The sequence below is a fragment of the Lissotriton vulgaris genome, chromosome 7, assembly GCF_964263255.1.
Source record: "Lissotriton vulgaris chromosome 7, aLisVul1.2, whole genome shotgun sequence".
NCBI lineage: Eukaryota > Metazoa > Chordata > Amphibia > Caudata > Salamandridae > Lissotriton > Lissotriton vulgaris.
In genome coordinates, this window is record NC_141695.1 from 49781707 (window position 1) to 49804776 (window position 23070).

At 44.7% G+C, this 23070-nt stretch overlaps 1 long non-coding RNA gene across 1 annotated transcript in view; it reads left to right on the forward strand.

Moving 5' to 3' along the window:
* The first annotated feature begins 2846 nt into the window (after positions 1-2846).
* LOC147700698 (uncharacterized) overlaps positions 2847-23070 on the forward strand; it is a 68653-nt gene continuing 48429 nt past the window's right edge. The window contains exons 1-3 of the long non-coding RNA XR_015297407.1: positions 2847-2910; positions 17701-18792; positions 19143-19826. This is a non-coding gene — a long non-coding RNA (uncharacterized LOC147700698). The remainder of the gene's footprint in view (positions 2911-17700; positions 18793-19142; positions 19827-23070) is intronic.

The following is a 23070-nucleotide window of genomic DNA, read 5'->3' on the forward strand; positions in this document are numbered from 1 at the left end:
ACCATTATGTTTTTAAGTAGCAAGGAATTGAATGGATTTTATTGTGTGCTTTTATGGTAATTTCTTTATAACTGAATAAAGACATTTGAATAGAATTGACAAAGTCATACAAAATATGTCACCTTCACATGAGGTAATTTGAGTGCTTGTCAAACAATCAAGGAATAGACAGTTTGATGCTCCTTTTGGGGCTGAATCCTTTACTAGCACTAACACCAAAAGACACATGGGGACCACTCAGCATCCTTGTAAGTCGCTTACAAGAGGTTCCTCTCCCTTTCGCCATGTGGCCCATCACTCACCAAGCATCAATGTCCATGTAAAGACTGGGTGCAGACAGGCTGTTGGTGACTTGGATCTGCTGATGATTCCACCTCACCTGTGCATAACACTGACACTTTCACTGCCAGATTCCAGTTTCCAGTGACACGATCAGGATGTGTGATTCAGGTGCCGTGACCTTTAATTGAAGAATAGTATCATTATTTATGTGTTGATTTTCTGTATTAATTCATTATTTATGTCTTTATTGATTTTGACAAACATTTGTAACTTTTCATTTAACCAAGTGGGATATGTAGTTTCTTGTAAATAAAGGAACGCTGGAACTCCTTTGTTTCCCACTGCACGCCGTGACATTAGCGTTAGGCAGGCTTAGAATGTTAAGTTTTGGCTTATACGCAGTAGAATAAAGATGTGTAAAACCGCTCTCTATGTGTTGCGTGGTTGTTGTCAAGGACACTATAAGTAGTACCTACTCAAGCTACGCAATCATGTTTTTTTTTTGTAAATATAAATGCGTAGGAAGGAATTCACCTTTAATCTGCTCAGTCAAGTCCTTATTCGTGCGCTGTCCAATATGGAGACAGAAAATGGCAGTCACAATGATATCAGTCCTTGGGTCAGTTCTTAACATGCTAATCTGGTTAGATATCAAAGGTTAAGTCCCCTCAGTCTTTTCTGCGCAATAGCACCTTGGCATAAAGAATATTTACATTGGGTGCACATTTACATCATATTGTATATTATGCAGCATCTCTCTAGGAGTAAGATTCTCAACAAAGCATTCCCAAGTTGGGAAACAACCTTTACAACGCAGTCATTGCATCGCACTACCTTTACATAGCAATGCATTACAACGCAGCCATTACATTGCATGTCACTACAATGAATGTCACTGCAACGCAGGCATTACATCGCAAGCCATTACAACGCATACCATTACAATGCATAGTACCCTTACACTCTCCGACACTTACTTTACTGTGGCACTCACTGAAGTTAGAATAGTAATTTTAACCCCTACACTATCCAACACTTACCCTACTGTTGCACTCACTGGAGTTAGAATAGTAATTTTAACCCTTACACTATCCAACACTTACCATACTGCTGCACCCACTGGAGTTAGAATAGTAATTATTACCCGATACTATCCAACAATTACCTTAAATGCAATGTAATGGTATGCATTGTAATGGTATGCGTTGTAAAGGTATAATGCGATGTAATAGAATGCGTTGTAAAGGTAGTTTCTGAAAATGCGATGTAATGGCATGCTATGTAAAAGAATGCGTTGTGAAGGATGTTGTGATGTAAAAACTGAGTTGTAAAGACCTGCATTGTAAATGTATGTGTTGTAACGTCATACATTCCCCCAAGTGTTCTGCAGCATTGAGACTCAAGATAACCGCATCATCAGGGAGACCCCCGAACCCACTGGGTTTGTGGGTCAGGTCTTCTGCAGAGGAGACACCATTCTACTTCAGCCGAGAGCCAGAATCCTCTATTGCAGTAACACTGTCAATTGTGAGGTAGCAGTAATTATCCACATTCCCACAGAAGCAGTCAGAGCCCCAGTGTTGCTGCAGCACCGAGAGCCACATCCCAGTGCAGCTCTTAGAAACCCCGATCCCTCAAGATGCAACAACACTGGAATGACCACAGCAGCAACATACCTCACCCTTGATGACCCAGGGTCCCTGTGGCCAAGTCTGCTCTATCTGCTGTACACTTCTATTTGAGGATGGTGTGTTTTCATAGGACGATGGAAAGGCCCTCTGAAAGAGCCTGTTCCAATGGAAGGCCTTACTGTATCCTTCCTTTGAGGATGGTGTGTTTTCATTGGACGATGAAAGGCCCTCTGAAAGAGCCTGTTCCAATGGAAGGCCTTGCTGTATCCTTCCTTTGAGGATGGTGTGTTTTCATAGGACAATGGAAGACCCTCTGAAAGAGCCTGTTACAATGGAAGGCTGGGATGCTGGGTCTTGTGCCCAACTAAGACTGCATGTGTTGTGGCCTCGAACCAGAGGTACCAGGCAAGGGTGGCCCCATCTATGTCCGCAGAGCAAAAGCACGAAGCATTACTGTTTATAGGGTTAGGAAGGATGTTTACCAATTGGGTCTGATCAGAAGAATAAACACGGTCTGAAGAAACTGGAATGAAAGGTTATGATCCCTGGATTATGACACATTCAGTAACATGGAGCCAAGTGTCACTCAAGGCTACAGAGCGAGCACTGAAACTCCACAATTATACTTTCACATCAAAAAAGCAGTAATAGTGATTATTCCAAAAAAGAAAAGAAAACATGCGAAAACAAATAGGCAATCCATGTCCACTTTTACTGATGGTGGCGCACTGGTGTGCACTGCTGTGCTTTGCTCTGCACTTCATTTTCGTTTCCTGTAATCGATTGCCATTGCATACTCAGGAAGGGAGTTTTTCCCAACAGCACTTTGGCAGCAGCCGAGTAAAGGATGGATTTCCGATAAATTGTGCAACCTGTTCCTGGAGTCGTGACAGGAAAAGGAGGATAAAAAGCCTCCAACTGTGGCGGGGCTTTGAGGCAGCAGAGACCCGTCTTGTCTGCACCACAGAGACCTGCGCTGGCGTTGAGTGAACCGTCGGTAAGTTTAAAGAAATGGAGCTTTTTGTTGGTATTTTCCACATTTTCTTTATCTTCATTTTTTTTGTCCTTCGCTAGCGCTGCAAAATAATCCCAGGATTTCCCAGTGGGATTAAGGAATCTATGTGTAGATGAAGAGAGGAGACTGCAGGGACCAGGACACATGTGTTGACTGATTCCTTCGGTAACTCCCTCAGAATCACAACTAGGAAGTTAGGGCATGATAACTATCAAGGTGCTCCATGGAGCATCGATTTAAGTCATGTTGAAGTTTTCCACATAATGCAGTTTTAATGCTACAAGGAACGTAATTACTGCACCCACAAAATACAGAGAAAAATGGAGGTGCAAAGAGAAGTCCAGAGACGTCAACCATGTGACCTGCAGATGTTTGGTGTCAGGGGTGATGGCATAGGTGGGCTCTAGCCTCCTGATTGGTATCGCATGAGGGGCTTCTCCTGAGGGCCAACTCTGAGTCCTCAGGACCCTGCCAATGCCAAAGACATGTACATGTTCAGAGTTGAATTCTCAGTAACTGGATAAGTTGGGTCTGATTTCCTAGGATGCTCATGCGTTCAAGCTCACATTTCCACATGGAATAAATAGCACCACCAAAATAAAACAAATCAGATGGGCACTGGACGTTGAAGAGCCCTTTATATGTTTCTTCTTTGCTCTGGGTAGCCTGTACTCTCTACCGTGCCTCTATTCTTGCAACCTGTACAATTCCCACACTAATAAAAGCCTACTCATGGGTGAAGCCTGGTGCTGATGCCTCGTGTATTGAGATGGCCAAGGGCCCGATGTACGACCTTTTCATTTAGCGCCTCGCAATTTGCGACACATTGCGAGGCACAAAATGTGAGGCACTAAATGAAATGTACAAAAGTGTGTTCACACTGTTGTGCGATTCCCAATGGGGTCGCACATTGCGAGGCTCATGAATATTAATGAGCCTCTAGCAATTTGCGAGCCCATTGGGAATGACAGCCCTCCCAGGGATGGTGGCCTGCTGGGCTCAGCAGACCACCATGTCTGGGACTGCTTTTTAGTAACACAGCTTTTTAATATTTTTAAAAAGCAGCCCATTTTCCTTAAAGGAAAACGGGATACATTTAAAAACAAAACAAATGAAACGTTTGCGTTTCATTTTTTAAGGGCAGGCAGTGGTCCCTGGGACCACTGCCTGCCTTTTAAACATTCATTTGCATGCATTTGCGTATCCTGGGGACCCCTTCTCATTTTCAAATGCATTAACACCTACTTGAAGTAGGTGGTAATTACGAGTGTTTTGCAACCGCAGTTGCGGTCGCAAAACATTAGTACATTTTTTCAGACTCGCTATTTGGAAGGGAACTCTCCTACCAAATAGCGAGTCGCAAAACCTATTTAGCGAGTCGCAAAAAACTTGCGACTCGTAATATAAGCTTTGTTCATGGCCCAAAATGTTTTTGCATGCGCAAACTGGTTTGCAAACCTGTTTGCACATGCAAAAACGGGTCACACATCTGGCCCCAGGTTCATTACGGCTTTGCCTGTATGATATGTGACTGGTTAATGTGGGGACATTTTCCTCATTATGATGTTATCCACTTTCACAACATTTGGAAAAATAATTGTTGATGTTGATTGATCCTTAATTGAAAGTGGTATGAATCTGGTGATAGTCACTTTGTTCACTTTCCTTCTTACTTGATGTGTTTGAGGATTCTGTTTGTACGAAATTCTTGCTGCAGTTGCATCTGGTCTGAGTATCTGCCCATTAGGAATACTGGAACATTCAGACAACTAAAAAAGACATGGATGGGCACAGCAAAGCAACAGAAGTAGACAGGCACAACACTAAGCAGTAGAAGCTGGCAGGTAAAACAGTGCAGCAAAGATGTGCCTGAATGTAAAAATAGGCGGTGCTATGGTGGGCCGGGGATATTGACAGGGTGGTCAGGCCTTATCTGTTGCAAAATGTTATAATTTTATCTCATACCAGTTAGGGTCTCAATTTAACGCAGTGAGTAATGGATTCATCCTCATTAGCCATGCTATTAACGTTTACTGAATTCTAAACAAGCATTTACAATGCAATGGTTTTGCCTTTGTTAAAGTTAGAGCTATTGGCATTGCTCTTGACATTATTTTTATTTATGTTTTTTTTAGCATAAATAAATGGCATTGTCATTTACAATGCCACTAGCTTTATCTCTCGCAAATGACACACACAAACACACACAACCTCCGCTCACCCTCACTCTCACTCATCCTCACTCACCCTCAACCCCTCACCCTCACTCACCCTCAACCCCTCACCCTCACTCACCCTCAACCCCTCACCCTCAACCCCTCACTCACCCTCACTCACCCTCACTCTCACTCATCCTCACTCACCCTCAACCCCTCACCCTCACTCACCCTCACCCTCACTCACCCTCACCCTCACTCACTCACCCTCACTCACTCACCCTCAACCCCTCACCCTCAACCCCTCACCCTCAACCCCTCACTCTCACTCATCCTCACTCAACCACCCTCAACCTCACTCACCCTCAACCCCTCACCCTCACTCACCCTCAACCCCTCACCCTCACTCACTCACCCTCAACCCCTCACCCACCCTCAACCCCTCACCCTCACTCACCCTCAACCCCTCACCCTCACTCACTCACCCTCACTCACCCTCAACCCCTCCCCCTCGACCCCTCCCCCTCAACCCCTCACCCTAACCCTCACTCACCCTCCCTCACCCTCAACCCCTCACCCTCAAACCCTCACTCACCCTCAACCCCTCACTCACCCTCAAACCCTCACCCTCACTCACCCTCAACCCCTCACCCTCAACCCCTCACCCTCAACCCCTCACCCTCACTCTCACTCACCCTCACTCAGCCTCAACTACTCCCCCTCACCCTCACTCACCCAAAACACCTCACCCTCACTCACCCTCACCCTCACTCACCCTCAACACCTCACTCACCCTCACTTACCCTCAACACCTCACCCTCAACCCCTCACCCTCACTCACCCTCACTCACCCTCACTCACCCTCACTCACCCTCACTCACCCTCAACCCCTCACCCTCACTCACCCTCACTCACCCTCACCCTCACTCACCCTCACACAGTGCAATAGTTCTCAGACCATTTCAGTTAGAGCTTTTAGAAATGTTTATGGCTTTTTTTATTTGTAATACTTTAGCATTGTCTACAGGAAACAAAAATGCTAAACATTTACAAAATAAATCCATAAACAATTCTAAAAGCACTAACTCTAATGGTGCGAGACCTATTGCATTTCCAATGCTTGTTTTTGTTGTGCCCGGGACGTTTTTTTAACCCAAACCAATCCTGGTATAGTGTGGACATATGCATTAGAGCGCTTTCCATGAGCAGCAGCTTACATTACACAGGGTCAGATTCCTTTTATGTTGAGGAACGTCGGTGTTAGGTGATTTGCCCAGAATCACAGTATGTTGGCCCAATGCCATTCATGCCTCTGACTTGGTTCTCAAAAGTCAGCAGCTCTGACCATTAGGCCACAACTCTCCCCACCCCGCCCCCCACCCCCCAGCGCACCTTTTGCCAGGATCGGTGGCGGCCTATACACACACATACAAGTCGTCATCCTAGTATGAGCTTGAAATTAGGCTAGTAAGAACCACAGACTCGTAAAACTGAGTTAAAAGCGCCGCAGTGCGCTATCACATCACCAAAGGCCAGGTGGGCACCACGGACACAGCAAAAACCTGCAACTGTGAGGTAACACGCACGGCATTGTCACCATGACATCAGTGCGTCGATGCGACGACGCAAGAACACCAAACACTGCTTCAGATTCACAGTCACAGTTTCCCAGATGTGGCGGGGGGCATGGTCCTCATCTGTGCACCACGTTTTCTCGCCAGCGCAACACTGCAGCAGGACGGATGATGGCTCCGGGCTGCACAGCAGCCACCGACTGACTGTGCAAGCACAAAAGACTTCAGAGCGTAACACAGTTTACCACTGGAAGCCAAGATTGTACCAGGCTCGTTTACCTAATCGAGCAGGCCCTACGGCTGAAAAATACCCCGTTTCTGAAGGTTCAATATTCGCCTAAAGTGTGAGAATGAAACCGCCTTTCGAAACCGATCACTCCGAAAGAGCGGTTCCAATGGCCTGCCCCATCTTTCAGAAACGTGTTACCCACACACTAACAATTAGTTCCAGAACTCCAGGCCTTTGGCTTGAAGAAGATATTTTCAGAACTTTTTTTTTTTACATTTTTAGCTTTCAGTGAATGTTGGTAATTAAGTTTACATTTTAAAATTTCCATTCCCGTACTTGCTCTTTCATTTCTTGACAGATTGCTCGTTGTGGTATACTTTCGGCTCTACACTGTTCCAAGGCGTGCATGAGCCTGATTCATGCTATTTAACAAATTACAATCTTAAAACCTGAAATTAGCTGTTTATGCTCTCGTCGTTTCCAGGCTAGACTTTTGGAATGCACTCTTATGCAGTGCTGTATAAACTGAAGCTGCTTTTTCCCAAATCAAGGCAATACTGCAGTCAGCAATATACTACTATTAGCACCGGTGATCTGAGCACAAGACAGGCGTGAGGAAAGGAGGGTGCAGAAAAGCAACTCACCTGCACCTTGCGACGGCGGCACTTCTCCGGTCTCCCTCTTCGGCATGGGAGACCGGCAACGTCGACGGCGGCAATCTCTCTGGCACTTCTCCGGTCTCCCTCTTCGGCATGGGAGACCGGCAACGTCCTCCGCATCTCCCGGGGTTCCCTCCAGGCCACGGGAGCCCGCGGGCGCCGCCATACTTCTTGCCGTCTTCCTTCTTCCCCCGGGCTGCGGGGGGCGGGCACTTCCGGCCGGCCGCGCTAGGATTGGCCGGCCGGCCAGTCACGGGGCGGGAAACGGGGGAGGAGAGACGCAGAAGTGCCGGCAATGCCGGAACAGATTCGGGGGCGTTCCCGGCTTTCGCCTGACATCGCGTGACGTCGGCAAAAGCCAAAGAATCTCGGGAACGCCCCCGTGTCTGGTCCGGCATTGACGGACAGGCCCCTCATCCAATGGCTAGGCTCCATTTATGGAGCCAGCCAATGAATGACGAGGGCCGACCCAAACCCACATACAGTAATCATTAGGTTTTTGCCTGCGCGAAAAAGCTGCGCAGAGCGCAGCTTTCGCCAGGCAAAACCTAAAAAGCACATTTTATGAAACAGATGCAGTGGCTGACAAATGTGTACATTGAGAGTGAGTAGCATTGTCTGTGACTGAGCCATTATGAACAACTGGACAACTATTTTCTCCAAAGGGGAACACTGTACAAACAAAAGGTTAACATTGACCACAAAAAATATACTTCAGACCTGGCAGATGTTTTTTTAATATATGAACATAACATATTTTTAAGGCGCAAATGAGGCCTATGAGAGTTTATCCGGGATGTTACCTTTACCCCACAGTCTATATCCCACAGGTTACCTCAGCGACCTGCCCTCTACATCTGGGTGGTATGGGTATTCTTACCCTGTGTCCTTTCATTTTTTTTAACAACATTTCTGGGACTCAGTTTCAAGCCGAGTCCCAAGATGGCTGCCAACAGTTCTTGGTGAAGTGTTGTTAGTCAATCAAATTTTAGTGGTATTTGTGAGTCCACTGCAAGGACTTGCATCCCCGGACATCTATATTTTTAAAGATGGATATATGAAAAAATACTGAATTAATTTACAGCAAATCACAAAAAGCACACAACATTTAGTATTTTGCCAAATTTGGCCTAATTCTGTTCAGCAGTTCAGGTTGTAGTTGTGTTCAAACATTAAAAATCCCTTTAGACTTAACCTGGGGAAAACACATTTTGGGACCCCCGTTTTTCTTAGCCCCGGCTCAACAGATCACCCCAAGACATTCAGTACAGCAGCCGAACCAAAAAGGGGAAGTTTTGTGAACCTTTTGTGGAGATTTGTGAAGTGGCACTAATGTTACTGCAAAACATTCAAGACTTTTCCTATTGAAACTTTGGCCCTAACTATAACTACCTCAAATTCACTGCAGTTCCTTTCTGAAGCAAAGTTCCTCATGCATTTCCCATAGACTTCTTTAAGCAGCGCTACTGCAAGAACTGCTGAATGGAATTATACCAAAGTTGGCAGGAAGCTAGATGTTGGCGGACAGATTGTGTTTTTTTTAATGAATTGGTGTAAATTTATTCAGTAATTTGCTTAAAAAAATATTTTAATATCTGGCTCTTTTCTATTGGCCCATCTCTCTCCCATGAGTGCTCTGACAGGATGCAAACAAAATGAGAACAATGTTGCTCGCAGTAATTACAGGACTCCGGGACTTCATATATAAAAAATATAAGGGGACCGGAGAGGGATACCTTGCCCCCCTAGGCCCTCTAGGAGGAAGAACAGCATTTTCTGCCATGATAACGTGGGATCCCACAGTATCATGGCAAAAGCACACAAACAATGGCAGCTGCCATTATTTTTAATATGTATAGGATGTGAGTAGAGGTTCATGTCCCAGCAAAGTATGGGCCCTGGTGACGCTATCTCACAGGGCAACGTATAATAATGAAGGGAAAGAGGTGTGCATTCCCCTCCCTGAGCCAATGACGTGCCGAAAGACCCCATTCTTCCAGAGGCTTACTTAGACCCCAGGGACTCCATCTCCTGGTATGAAAAAAATAAACAAAATGGGAAGGAGCCGCAGGACCCCCTCCCTGAGCACTAAAAAGGCCCCAAAGACCCCATGCCCTGGGCCTTTACTTTCATTAAAAGCAAAGAGTCTTCCTCCAATTTTTCACCATTAATAACTTTACACCCATTTGAGAAATCTCTATAACGCTTTCCAGACCTATTCCTTTTTCTACATAGGCAGACAATGGGACGTTTTACAGTGATTGTTCAAGGAGGAGCAAAGATAAAAGGGCGCTCTCAAAACACGTTTGGGCACCATTGCATTTTTCCATAGACGTTGTACTTTCGAAAGCAAGGTCAGATTTCCATGACATTTGCCAGGATAGTTGATCATGGTGTGCAGATAATCCTTTTTGGTGTTACAGACAACTATTTTGTACATTATAAGGCATTTAAACTTAGTGATAGCTGTAGTCGGGGTACTTTTGTGAAATTTCTGAGTTGTTTGTTGAAGTACTGTAGAATGTGTTTATGTTTATGTTTTGTAAAGCGTATGCCTACCGTAAGGTTTCCCCGTGCTAGTGAGTACAGCGCTGAGAGTAGGGCATCTGGTACATTAACGGGGATACAGCCATGTCTTAAGTTTCTTACTGAAGGAAAGTTAATATTCCAGTGCTGTGAGACTGGGTGGAAGATTGTTCCACAACTTCTGTACTACGTGTGCAAATGATCTTCCTCCCTATCACATCGTTTTTACCATGGTTGTACAGAGAAAATGTAGATGTGAGGATCTCAGGTGTCTAGTTGGAACATAAGTGGTTACCAACTCTCTGAGTTTTAATGGGCCTATGTTATTTATGGCCCTGTGAGCAATATAGAGGTATGTAAACGTAATCCTTGCCTCAATTGGGAGCCAATGAAGCTGTTTTAGGGGTTCTCAAATAGAGAAATACCTAGGAACCATTAGAAGGTGTCTTGCTGGCACATTTTGCACAGTCTGAAGTCTCTTTATTACGTATGTGGGTGCGCCCACATAAAGTGAGTTTCCATAATCCAGATGGGAAACTATGAGGGATTCAAAATCCATTTTCCTTAGATGCTCTAGGACCAATAACAGTATCTTCCTGAGCATTTGAGGTAAAGAGAAACAGAAGCCACACAGTTTATTTGTTTGGTGGTCCATTGCTAGCAAATAGCCCAACCAGATTCCCAAATGTTGTATCACTGGTTTGAGAACAGGGTGGGGCATGTCAACAGGCCAATTGATCAGAGGTCTGTGTATGGCCTGGATTATTATTATTATTATTATTATACATTGTGTTTGAATGCAGCACTTAAATCCAGTAGTAGGATGGTGGCTGAGCCTCCGTTATCCAGTATAGCTCTGAGCTCCTGTGTAACCACCAAAAGTGCTGCTTCTGTGCTATGGCGGGTATGGATGCCCATCTTGGTTTCAAAGAAGAATGTTATTATTTTCCAGAAAGTGTGCTAATGTCCAATTGACATGTTTCTCTAGTACTTTTCCTAGAAAAGGGAGTAATGAGATAGGTCATAGATTGGCAAGGATTTCTGGATCTAGCTGAGGTTTTTACTATAGAGGCCTAATTACTGCATGCTTCCATTGCTTAGGGACCAAGCTTACCTCTAGTGAGAAATTAAGAAGCTCCATAAGTGATGATAATATGACCTCAGCCACTTTGGATGAGGTATGTGGGGGAGCGGAATTTAATGGAGAGCTGGATTTGGTTGCCTTTATAAGATTATGGATTGTCTCTTTGTTAAGCGTAGGGAATTTTGCTAGAATCAGAGGCAGTGGCAGATCCATGCCCTTAGTTACCTCCCCTAGCACAGGTTTGGGATTGATTTTAGAACTGATCATTAAAATATCAGTCACTTTTTTTGTGGAAGAAGGATGCTATATCGTTGCATCTTTCTTTTGAAGCTTGGGGAACGGTGTTACTATCAAGTGGAGTGGATAGCGTTTTAACCACTCTAAATAGTTATTTTGGGGAGTTCAAAGCATGAGTGATTTCTTCCTCATATAAATTGTCCTGGGCCTTCTTTCTTTCGTTGTGATAGGATCTGATTGAAGCTTTATATTTAAATTTTGGTGCCCAGTCAAATTCCTTTCTCTGGTTTTTTTCTAATTTCTTGCAATGTTTTTTTCTATTGCAAAGAGTCTGTCATTGTACCAAGGAGCTTGTTTTGTATGTGCTTTAGGTCTGGAGTACCTGCCATCGCTAGTACATAGTGATGGCAAGGCATTTGATGATTGGCTAATGACTGCCTTCACAAAAGTTAAAGGCAACAATATTGTTTTTGGGTCCTCTTTGGAGGATTTCTGCATTACGCCCTTAGATACATATAAGTATTAGTTTTGATATTTTTCTCCACCTATAACCTCTTTTTTAAAGTGGTAATAGGTAGGGGATATGATTTACATGTTTGTTTCTATATATTATTTTTAAATGTACAGAACACCACAACACTTTATTGGAGTACTGCGGTACTTGAACTTAATTACAAAACAAATATGTTAAATAATTTAAAATAAACAGTACTAAACTATATTTTACAAATATAGTACACTACAGTGTAATTCCTATTTTTAACATATTCAAATATTTAACAAAAACTAAAGATTACTGCCATAATATCGATGTATAACAGCACTGCTTAAATAAATACAAGAAACAGTTCTCCCTAAATTGCATATGGCCTACTCATCTGCATGTGGGGTAAAGTTAAATTACTGTGGAATACTGTGGCACATCATATAATTAAGTGGTTTAGAATATATCAGTTTAACACTACCTACACTATTCATAGATACTACCAATAATTACATATCCCAATGTAAATTCCAGCCTAATTACTTCTGTGCATGTGCATACAGGTTAACACCACATATGTTTCAATCACCACACTTCACACTAAGCCACTCCAGTCTACACTATTGCACTCTACACAACTCCACTCTACGACACTCTACTCTATGCCAATCCATTATGTGCTAATCCACTGTAGGCTACTCCAGTCTACCCCACTCTGCATTTCACTACTCAAGTCTACACTTCTCCGCTGTATTTTTTTTTTATTTTACAGAGTTTTATATAGCGCAAACTTGAACCGAAGGCATCAGGTATCAAAGCACTGTACATGGAACCAGTTGCGTTACATGAGGACACATTTCCTTTTTGTTAGGCACAGGGAAATTAAGTGATTTGCCCAGAATCACAGGCTATTCAGGGTCATTGCCGAGAATCGAACCTGGTTCCCTGGATTCAAGGTCGACCGCCCTAGCCATTAGGTGAACTCCTCTTCCCACAACACTCTATGCCAGTCCACTGTATGACACTCCACTATGCCCTATTTCACTGTATTCAACTCCACCCTATGCCACTCGATGGTATGCTATTTCACGCTACTCCACTCCTTTGTACACCTCCCTAGTGTACATCATTCCACCGTAAGCCATTGTACTGCATTCTAATCCACTTTTGTAGTTCTACTCTACACCACTCTACTGTATGGCTTTCCACTCTATATTATTTGATTGTAGGACAGTATTACACTGAAAAACACTACACTCTACACAACTCAACTATATGCCACTTCACTTTATGCTATTGCACTCTATGCCACTTCACTGTATGCCATTCCATTCTATGCCACTTCAGTGTATGTCACTCCACTCTCCGATACTCCACTCTAGGCTCTTACACTATACGTAACTATACTCTACAGCAGTAGACTGTATAGTAATCTTTGATACAACACAGTTCGGACAGTGGACCACTCTTTTCTCAAAGCATCAACCCAAATGTCACCAAAATATTTAATTTTCAATAAACCAGCGTGCACTTCTCACATGCTCCCTGTCCCGAAAGCATATCCAAAAACTTGGAAAAAGAGTCTATATTTTTATCATAGGCGAAAAAGCACCGCTGCAAAAGTGAATCTCCACTGATCATAGGAGATAAATAGGTCGTTGAGCTGTCCTCTTATAAAGACGCTGAATCGTGATTGATAAAGTTCAATGTTCTTTTAATAATCCATTTATAGACACCAGCCAACGCGTTTCGTTCTGTCACCAGAACTTCTTCAGGGCTGTAAGTTACAAAAAAGGGACATACAAAACCACTATAAGTGACACAAAAGACAACATGTACACATACATGTATAAATAGATACATAAAAATTACAACAGAACAGTGCCCACATATAAAGATAAATATAAATAATGCAGCAGTTGATGATTAGAAGCATCATGTAACATCTTGTTTCTAATTTATATGCAAAGTGCCTGCTTGTTTCATATTACATACTAATGGCCAACCTGTCAATATGTCAATGTTTTTGCAGTAAATGCACTTTAAATAGTTTAATATCTGCTAGCAGTATTTCATCTAAAACGATTTTATTTTATATCTGAATCACATCTGTCAGCGTCATTTTATATTATATTTCAAACACCAAAAGTGCAAGCTGTGGGAACCATCCCGCACATAACATATCAACACAACCATGAATCAAATAATATCCAAAAAGTTGATTGATCTTGGGATATAATAATACTAGGATGGTTAAAAGAGAGAAGACCCTCCTAGAGTTACTGTAAGTATTTCATTATTTATACGACTAAGCTAGAAAAGTAATCAAAGCATTGTCTACATAACTCAATGTTCAAACCATTCTCCATTAAAATGTTGCATATTCCTCAAAGCATTCCTTGACATTAGAAAGTTCTGCCCCTGCCGTCACACCTAGTTCAGTACATGGTTCTATGACGGTATGTCCCCCCCTTCCTAAAGGTTCACAAAGGAAACCAAAAATAGAGGGAAACCAAAGAAGTGTGTAAAAATAGGCCCAATGTTATGTATATCAACAGATGTCTTAACCAAAATTTGACATTTGATGTAAACAACAGGTTAACAGCACTGAGGTTTTTAAGGTACTGAGAAGACATTGGAATCTACTTACTGAGGTACCTAATTTGAAAAATGAGATTAGTGACACCCCCAAAATCACTTTCAGGAGAGGCAAAACCTTACGTAACGTACTGTGCCCGAGTTACCCTGTAACCAAGAAAACTACAACATGGATACCCACAAAACCAAAAGGTTTTTTCACCTGTGGGGGATGAAATATCTGCCCTTTGGGTAAGAACAAATCTAAAAAATTCCAGTACAATACTGATTGTGAATATGAGATAAGGCACTACATAAATTGTAATACAAGTTATGTAATCTATGTGATTGGTTGTGGATGTGAAAAGATATATGTTGGTAGCACTGTACGACCGTTAAAAATGAGAATTCAAGAACATGTACGTGCTATGAAAAATTATGATTTAAAAAATTCAATGACATACCACATGCGAGAACACCATAAAGATGACAACATAATATGATTTCAGGGCATTGATCACGTACCTCCACACCCTAGGGGTGGAGACCGTGAACTTACCCTACGTAAAAGGGAGGCAGCTTGGATATGTCGTTTGAGGTGCTTGGAAAGATAAAAAAAATACAAAAAATAAAAAAAAAACTGTATAGTAATCTCCATCATTTCAGTGTATACCACTCCAGTCTATGCTACACCACTGTACACCACTCCATTGTACAGTACAACACTCAACTCTAGTCTACTGTTTACCACTCTACTGTATGACACTCCACCGTACAATATTTCACTGCATGTCACTCAACTGTAAGGCACTCAACTATATGTTACTCCAGTGGACGCTACTCCATTGTACGCCACTCAACTGTATTTTAATCTACCCCACTCCACTGTATGCCACTCCAGTCTATGCCTCTTCACTAAACTCTATTCCATGGTTTGCAACTTCACTTCACACCACTCCACTATATGCCACTATACCATTCACCACTCCACTGTACATCACTCTGCTGTACACTATTCAAGTCAATTCAATTCCACTCAACGCCACTCAAATGTATGCTACTCCACTCTATAACACTCGACTGTATGGTATTTTACTGTATGCCACTCCACTTTACACTAATATACTCCACTCCACTACACTCTACGACACTTCACTCTATGACTATCTTTTCTGTGATATGCTATTGGATGCCCCTCTATCTACTCTATGCCACCCAACTGTATTCTGTTCCACTCTACCCTGCTCCAATTCCAATGTACACCTTTCCAAAATTGACACTTCAGTGTATGCCTCTCCATTATATGCTACTCAACTGAACACTATTTCACTCTGCGTCACTCCATTATACTCCAGTGTATGCTAGTCCACTCTATGTTGTTCCACTCTACCCAACTCCACCCCACACCATTCCAATAGTTAGCAAACTGGTAAGAGTGCATATGGAGGTTTGTTACTTCTAATAATTTGAAGGTAGTGGATAAACTATACAACGATTCTGTGCTCGTGGTGTGGTAATAATGCTTGAGGCGTTTCAAGAGTAGCCATACGCATGTCTTCATTGCTTACTTTAACCGTGTTTACATAGTTCATACCTTTCAGAAAGTATCCTTTACGGCGCTATAAAGAAAAGGAGTTTCATTGTTTTTTTTCAGGTCTCCCATTCTCTCTTTCGCTTCTCACAATTTTAGACAGAGGTGGACAAGGCCATGATTAACAATGAGCAGAGGCTTTTTTAGCTCTTGAATAATAGATGGAGGCAGTGCTTAATTCGAGCAGGTGGTTACCGGTGGGGATGGCCACCAGCACTAATTTTAGTCAGCACTTATTTTTCCATATCAGAGATTACTCGCGGGCGAGTGAGGGAAAACAATACAAAGGGGATAGAAGTAAGAGAAAAACTGTTGCAAAGATAGAAGCAGGGACAGACAAGAATGACATAAAGGGGCAGAGTGTCTGATAGTTGATGGAAGAGCCAGGAGGTAGATGCAAGTCTATGAAGGCTTGGGGTTCAATGCGCCGGCTCTTAAAAAGCGTCAGCTGTGGGTCTCTGAGTGGAGCTTTAGGCCCCGGCGGGAAGCATCCATTACAACAGTTATTACAACGCATGCAATTACACTGCATGCCATTACAACACTTTATAAGGTAAGTAATGGAGTTTTTTTTTGTTTTAGGGTGGGTGTGGGTTTAGGGGTACATGGGAATAATAATTTTTACCCCTACACTATCCAACCCTTACCATACTGTTGCACTCACTGGAGTGGGATTAGTAATTTTTGTCCCTACACTAAGCAACACTTACCCTACATCGCTCTAAAAGTATTATGCTTTGTAATGGGATGCATTGTCATGGGAGGCGGTGTAATGGAATGCGTTGTATTGGTAGTTTCTAAAAATGCGTTGGAATGGCATGCATTGTAAAATCATGAGATGTAATTGTAGATGTGATGTAAAAACCGTGTTGTTAAAGCATGCATTGTAACTGTTTGCGTTGTAATGTCATATATTCGCCCGGCACTCATTCTTATAGAAATGAAGCACTGGATGTAGGTAAAAAGGACAATATCGGGATTATGGTGGATATGAGAATTGTACTACCAAGGAAGGTATTCCTGTTACTGATTACAACATCGGAATATACTGGGAGGATGGAGCTAGTAGTTACCACCCGCCTCTTCCTCCATTTAACTTGACCTTGGCACATAACTCATTGCCCAAGCTGTTTGTTCTTTCTTTGACAAGTACACACTGAGCCCCCTTAGGAACCACAGCAGGATTGCAATCCTGTGCTTTAATACCTAGAGGTTTTATCTGAATAAAATAGAGTTATTGGACACTCTTTCCCTTTCTTTTTTCACGTGATTGGATTACATGTGTCACAAATACATATCTCCTATTGAGTTTTCCTTCTGAGCTCCTTTTCACAGCTTGTAGTGATATTGTTCATAGCATTGGTGTATACCATGCAGGTTTGCACGAGGACACACTGCAGTAGATTGCCCTGACACTTACCCCATAACACTCCCAGTTGGGACTGTCTAAAGATACCAGGGGGGCAGATGTATCATTCTTTCATGCAGCAACGCCCAGCACGACAACTTCCTGCCCTGTGATGCGTGGTAGGGAGAGGGCGGGTGTTCGCAGACTGACTTTTGCAATACTTGTGAAAAGTTTTGAAATGATGAAATGCCTATGTTAATGAGTGGTATACGTCACATGTCTAATGTTGCTTCTCCCCTCCTTTTAGTGTTAGTTCCAGGTGACCGGTCACTGACATGTTTCTGCGAACACTACTCTTCCCGGTCCTGCTGCTGGCGGTGGCTTCTGTCACTTGCGCCTACCAACACTGCAGACCACGTGACGGAGAGACTGCTTACCAAAAGTTCCTCAGACAACATTATGACAATCCAAAGACTTCTGGCAAAGACTATTGTGACAAAATGATGCACCTGAGGTGTATGACGAACCAGGATCCTCCAAATCCGAAATGCAAAGAACGCAACTCCTTCATCCATGCCACCGCGAAGCAAATCCAAGCCATCTGCGGCAATGCAGGGAAGCCTTATAAAGATGATCTGAGAGTGAGCAATCTGCCTTTCAGAGTCACGACCTGCACTTGCCAAGGCGATCCAGATGTGCACCCCTGTAAATACAGGGACAGCGCCGCCACCAGGCGCATTGTCATCCGCTGCGCGGCTGGGCTCCCCGTGCACTTTGCAGATGGAATAGTTGTGCCGAACTAAACCGCATCCCCACCCTGCCGGCTTCTCTTTACTCCCTAACAAATATGGTGGTTGGTGCAGTTTTTTGGGTAAAAAGCTGCACAAAAATGAAATTCATAGATACAATGGTGAACTGTAACAACACAAAAAGTCCGGTGTATGATGTTGTTGTTCGCCTTTGGATGCTGTTCACTGATGTAACTTTATACTTCTCTTTCCGACTAATAAACGGCTTGACAACACACACCAGATATAAAGAACTGGTTTCCTGGCTCGGAGAATTTAGCCAGCTCTCTGCTTGAGGCCCACATCTGTTCCTTCGGGGCCAGTCCCTTTGATGTTTAGGTGAGAGCAGCGGCATCTGGCCACACCCCAGGTTAAACATCCATTCATAGTAAAGGTGCCACATTCCCCGAAATGCCTCAGACTGCTCCCGGAAATAGAAACCTGGAATAACTCTCACCACAGCGAAATTAACCATATACATATATTCTACAACCATAATCTAACAGCAGCATATTAAAAACATGATAGCTCTTGTCTTCAAGTAAAATACAAGACATGTACTGCCAAACGATGTATGCAATGAGATGTGCTTCGCATGGCCAAGAAACCCAGTGCTTAATTTGTACAATAGTAGGAGCCAGGGCTCTCGACAGGAGGCCACTGCAGCTTGCAGCACACATTTCTCCTAATCCCGCTGCCAATAACAGGATCAGCACAGCTCCCATCCACCACACACTTAGCAATGTCACCATTAAGACTATTCTAGTGCCCCTATAGCTATAAGAATGGCCTTTGTCACAGGTATTAGTCATTTTAATGTATGTTGAATCAACAAACACATGTTGTTGTACTGTGCTCTAATTTAGGGCAATATGCCTCATGGTGGGGCTGTTTGTCTAAGTGCCGGTGTTGAAAGTTAAATGTCGGTGCTCTGCACCGAAAAGCACCTGCTCAAATTAAGCATTGCCCCTTATATCAAAAGTAAACATAATATTAGATGCATTTATCGTTTTGAGATTATTGTAATTACATTGGATGGTTCAAATAAACAACATTCTCTTTTTATGAACCCAGTCAAAGCAAAACATTCAAACACTCGGTATAGGTTTAGCTGTAAACAGTTCACACACTCACCCAATCTCTCGCCAACAATGGAAATTAAGAATTCAAGGCATTTGCATATAAGAACGCGTCTTTCTATTATGTCTATGAAGGAGGATGTCCCTTTCCAGGCCGCCCACGTCATAATGTTCATCATTACAGACAAACCAATTACTGTGCTGAGCAATTTTCACCAATATTTCGGGATTTGATTAACTCACTTGTGGGATCTTTGAGACCAGAAGCTCTTATGGTGTGTGCTGTATCTGAAAACTGTCTATATATATTAAAATATATATGCTTTTCTTGTAATTTTTCAAAGAATGTTTAACATGCTGATAAATTCGTTTTCATGAATAAAGGTATTCAAAACATTTGTTGACAAATTAGTTCTCTGCCCCAGCGTTTTCCAAACATTCTAGATTTTACTAAGCCAAGCATCTTACAATGTGGTATGAGTGCAGTTTCTTTTAATATATTTGTATTGATTTTGCTATATTGACTTCTCAGTAAAATCGTCATAGCATTACATGAATCGATTATAGCTCGCATTAACTGATGTTAACAGCAGCATATTATAGAAATAGTCAAAACCATCCCTTTCAGGCATCTCCACATTGTAGACCTACCTTTTTATGTCAGACTGTCCGCCACTAGTGCGGATTCTCCGCATTCATAAATTTACTCTCAGTAAAATGGAGTGGATTTCGCTATATTTCACACAACGCAGCGCAGTAAGACAAATTGCTGCGCTGCGTGAAATGTCACAGATCTGGGTTGAATCCATCATCATTCTTTAGCTCACTTCGCCACCCCAGTTCAGACCCAGCTGTATGCAAATCCGTCTGACCCTGTGCCTCATGGGAGCAGTCCAGACCGAACTGCCAAGTCATGTCTTCCCTGGACCGGAAAAAAGCATCCTGGGACCGGTTTCAATCACCCACGCTCCACTAATGGAACGCCTTCCTGGGACCGGTTTCAATCACCCACCCTCCACCCATGGAACGCCTTCCTGGGACCGGTTTCAATCACCCACGCTCCACCCATGGAACGCCTTCCTGGGACCGGTTTCAATCGCCCACGCTCCACCCATGGAGCGCCTTCCTGGGGCCGGTTACAATCACCCACGCTCCACCCATGGAACGCCTTCCTGGGGCCGGTTTCAATCGCCCACGCTCCACCCATGGAACACCTTCCTGGGACCGGTTTCAATCACCCACGCTCCACCCATGGAACGCCTTCCTGGGACCGGTTTCAATCACCCACGCTCCACCCATGGAACGCCTTCCTGGGACCGGTTTCAATCACCCACGCTCCACCCATGGAACGCCTTCCTGGGACCGGTTTCAATCACCCACGCTCCACCCATGGAACGCCTTCCTGAGGCCGGTTTCAATAGCCCACGCTTCACCCATGGAACGCCTTCCTGGGGCCGGTTTCAATCACCCACGCTTCACCCATGGAACGCCTTCCTGGGGCCGGTTTCAATCACCCACGCTTCACCCATGGAACGCCTTCCTGGGGGCGGTTACAATCACCCAGGCTCCACCCATGAAACGCCTTCCTGGGGCCGGTTTCAATCGCCCACGCTCCACCCATGGAACGCCTTCCTGGGACCGGTTTCAATCGCCCACGCTCCACCCATGGAGCGCCTTCCTGGGGCCGGTTTCAATCACCCATGCTCCACCCATGGAGCGCCTTCCTGGGGCCGGTTTCAATCGCCCACGCTCCACCCATGGAGCGCGTTCCTGGGGCCGGTTTCAATCACCCACGCTCCACCCATGGAGCGCCTTCCTGGGGCCGGTTTCAATCACCCACGCTCCACCCATGGAGCGCCTTCCTGGGGCCGGTTTCAATCACCCACGCTCCACCCATGGAACGCCTTCCTGGGACCAGTTTCAATCACCCACGCTCCACCCATGGAGCGCCTTCCTGGGGCCGGTTACAATCACCCACGCTCCACCCATGGAACGCCTTCCTGGGGCCGGTTTCAATCGCCCACGCTCCACCCATGGAATCAATCAATCAATCAATCAATCAATGACATTTATAGAGCGCGCTACATACCCGTAGGGTCTCAAGGCGCTTGGGGGAGGGGGGGTGCCGCTACTGCTCGAACAGCCAGGTCTTCAGCTTCTTCCTGAAGGAGAGGTGGTCTTGGGTCAGGCGCAGGTCGGTCGGGAGGGAGTTCCAGGTCTTGGCGGCCAGGTAGGAGAAGGACCTTCCTCCTGTAGTCGCTCTTCGGATGCGGGGGACGGCGGCGAGGGCGTGGTTGGCTGATCGGAGGTGGCGTTTGGGAGCGTAGAAGTTGATCCGGTTGTTGAGGTAGCTCGGGCCTTGGTCGTGTAGGGCTTTGTGTGCGTGGGTGAGGAGGCGGAAGGTGGAATCACCCACGCTCCACCCATGGAACGCCTTCCTGGGACCGGTTTCAATCACCCACGCTCCACCCATGGAACGCCTTCCTGGGACCGGTTTCAATCACCCACGCTCCACCCATGGAACGCCTTCCTGGGACCGGTTTCAATCACCCACGCTCCACCCATGGAACGCCTTCCTGGGACCGGTTTCAATCACCCACGCTCCACCCATGGAACGCCTTCCTGGGACCGGTTTCAATCACCCACGCTCCACCCATGGAACGCCTTCCTGGGGCCGGTTTCAATCACCCACGCTCCACCCATGGAACGCCTTCCTGGGGCCGGTTTCAATAGCCCACGCTTCACCCATGGAACGCCTTCCTGGGGCCGGTTTCAATCACCCACGCTTCACCCATGGAATGGTTTCCTAGGGCCGGTTTCAATCACCCACGCTTCACCCATGGAACGCCTTCCTGGGGCCGGTTTCAATCACCCACGCTTCACCCATGGAACGCCTTCCTGGGGCCGGTTTCAATCAACCACGCTTCACCCATGGAACGCCTTCCTGGGGCCGGTTTCAATCACCCACGCTCCACCCATGGAACGCCTTCCTGGGACCGGTTTCAATCGCCCACGCTCCACCCATGGAACGCCTTCCTGGGGCCGGTTTCAATCACCCACGCTTCACCCATGGAACGCCTTCCTGGGGCCGGTTTCAATCACCCACGCTCCACCCATGGAGCGCCTTCCTGGGGCCGGTTTCAATCGCCCACGCTCCACCCATGGAACGCCTTCCTGGGGCCGGTTTCAATAGCCCACGCTCCACCCATGGAACGCCTTCCTGGGACCGGTTTCAATCACCCACGCTCCACCCACGGAACGCCTTCCTGGGACCGGTTTCTATCACCCAATCTCCACCCATGGAACGCCTTCCTGGGACAGAGTAAAACAAAGCAGCAACTTGCTCTTCCTTGCGTTGCTTCAGATTTACCAAGCACCACAGTGCCAAGCAAGCTGGCCTTGTGTTGCTTGACAAACCTGACTTTAGTGTTATGCAGCCATTGTGTTATCTTGCCTGATGCAAGTGCAACACAACAGTTTGATGCATTTAGCCCTGAACATCTAGTTTGTGGATACAAAACAAAATAGTAAAATTATACAAAAGTGTAAGTTTACCATAGTGAATTAGGTTCACTGTGTTTTCTCATCAGTCTGTTGTTCTAGCTAACCTCTTACTCATTGCAGCTGTGCCTCAAGGTACGACAGCACATGGCTTAAGGCATTTTATCCCACCCTCTATTGCATTAGCTGTTGTTTCATTAGTGTCACTCTAGTTCCCTTTCCTTCCCATATTAGACTCAGAGGTATATAATTCAGGGTCTTTTCTCAGTAATTTCATAGGGATGTTTATGAGAGTAGATATTAATTGTG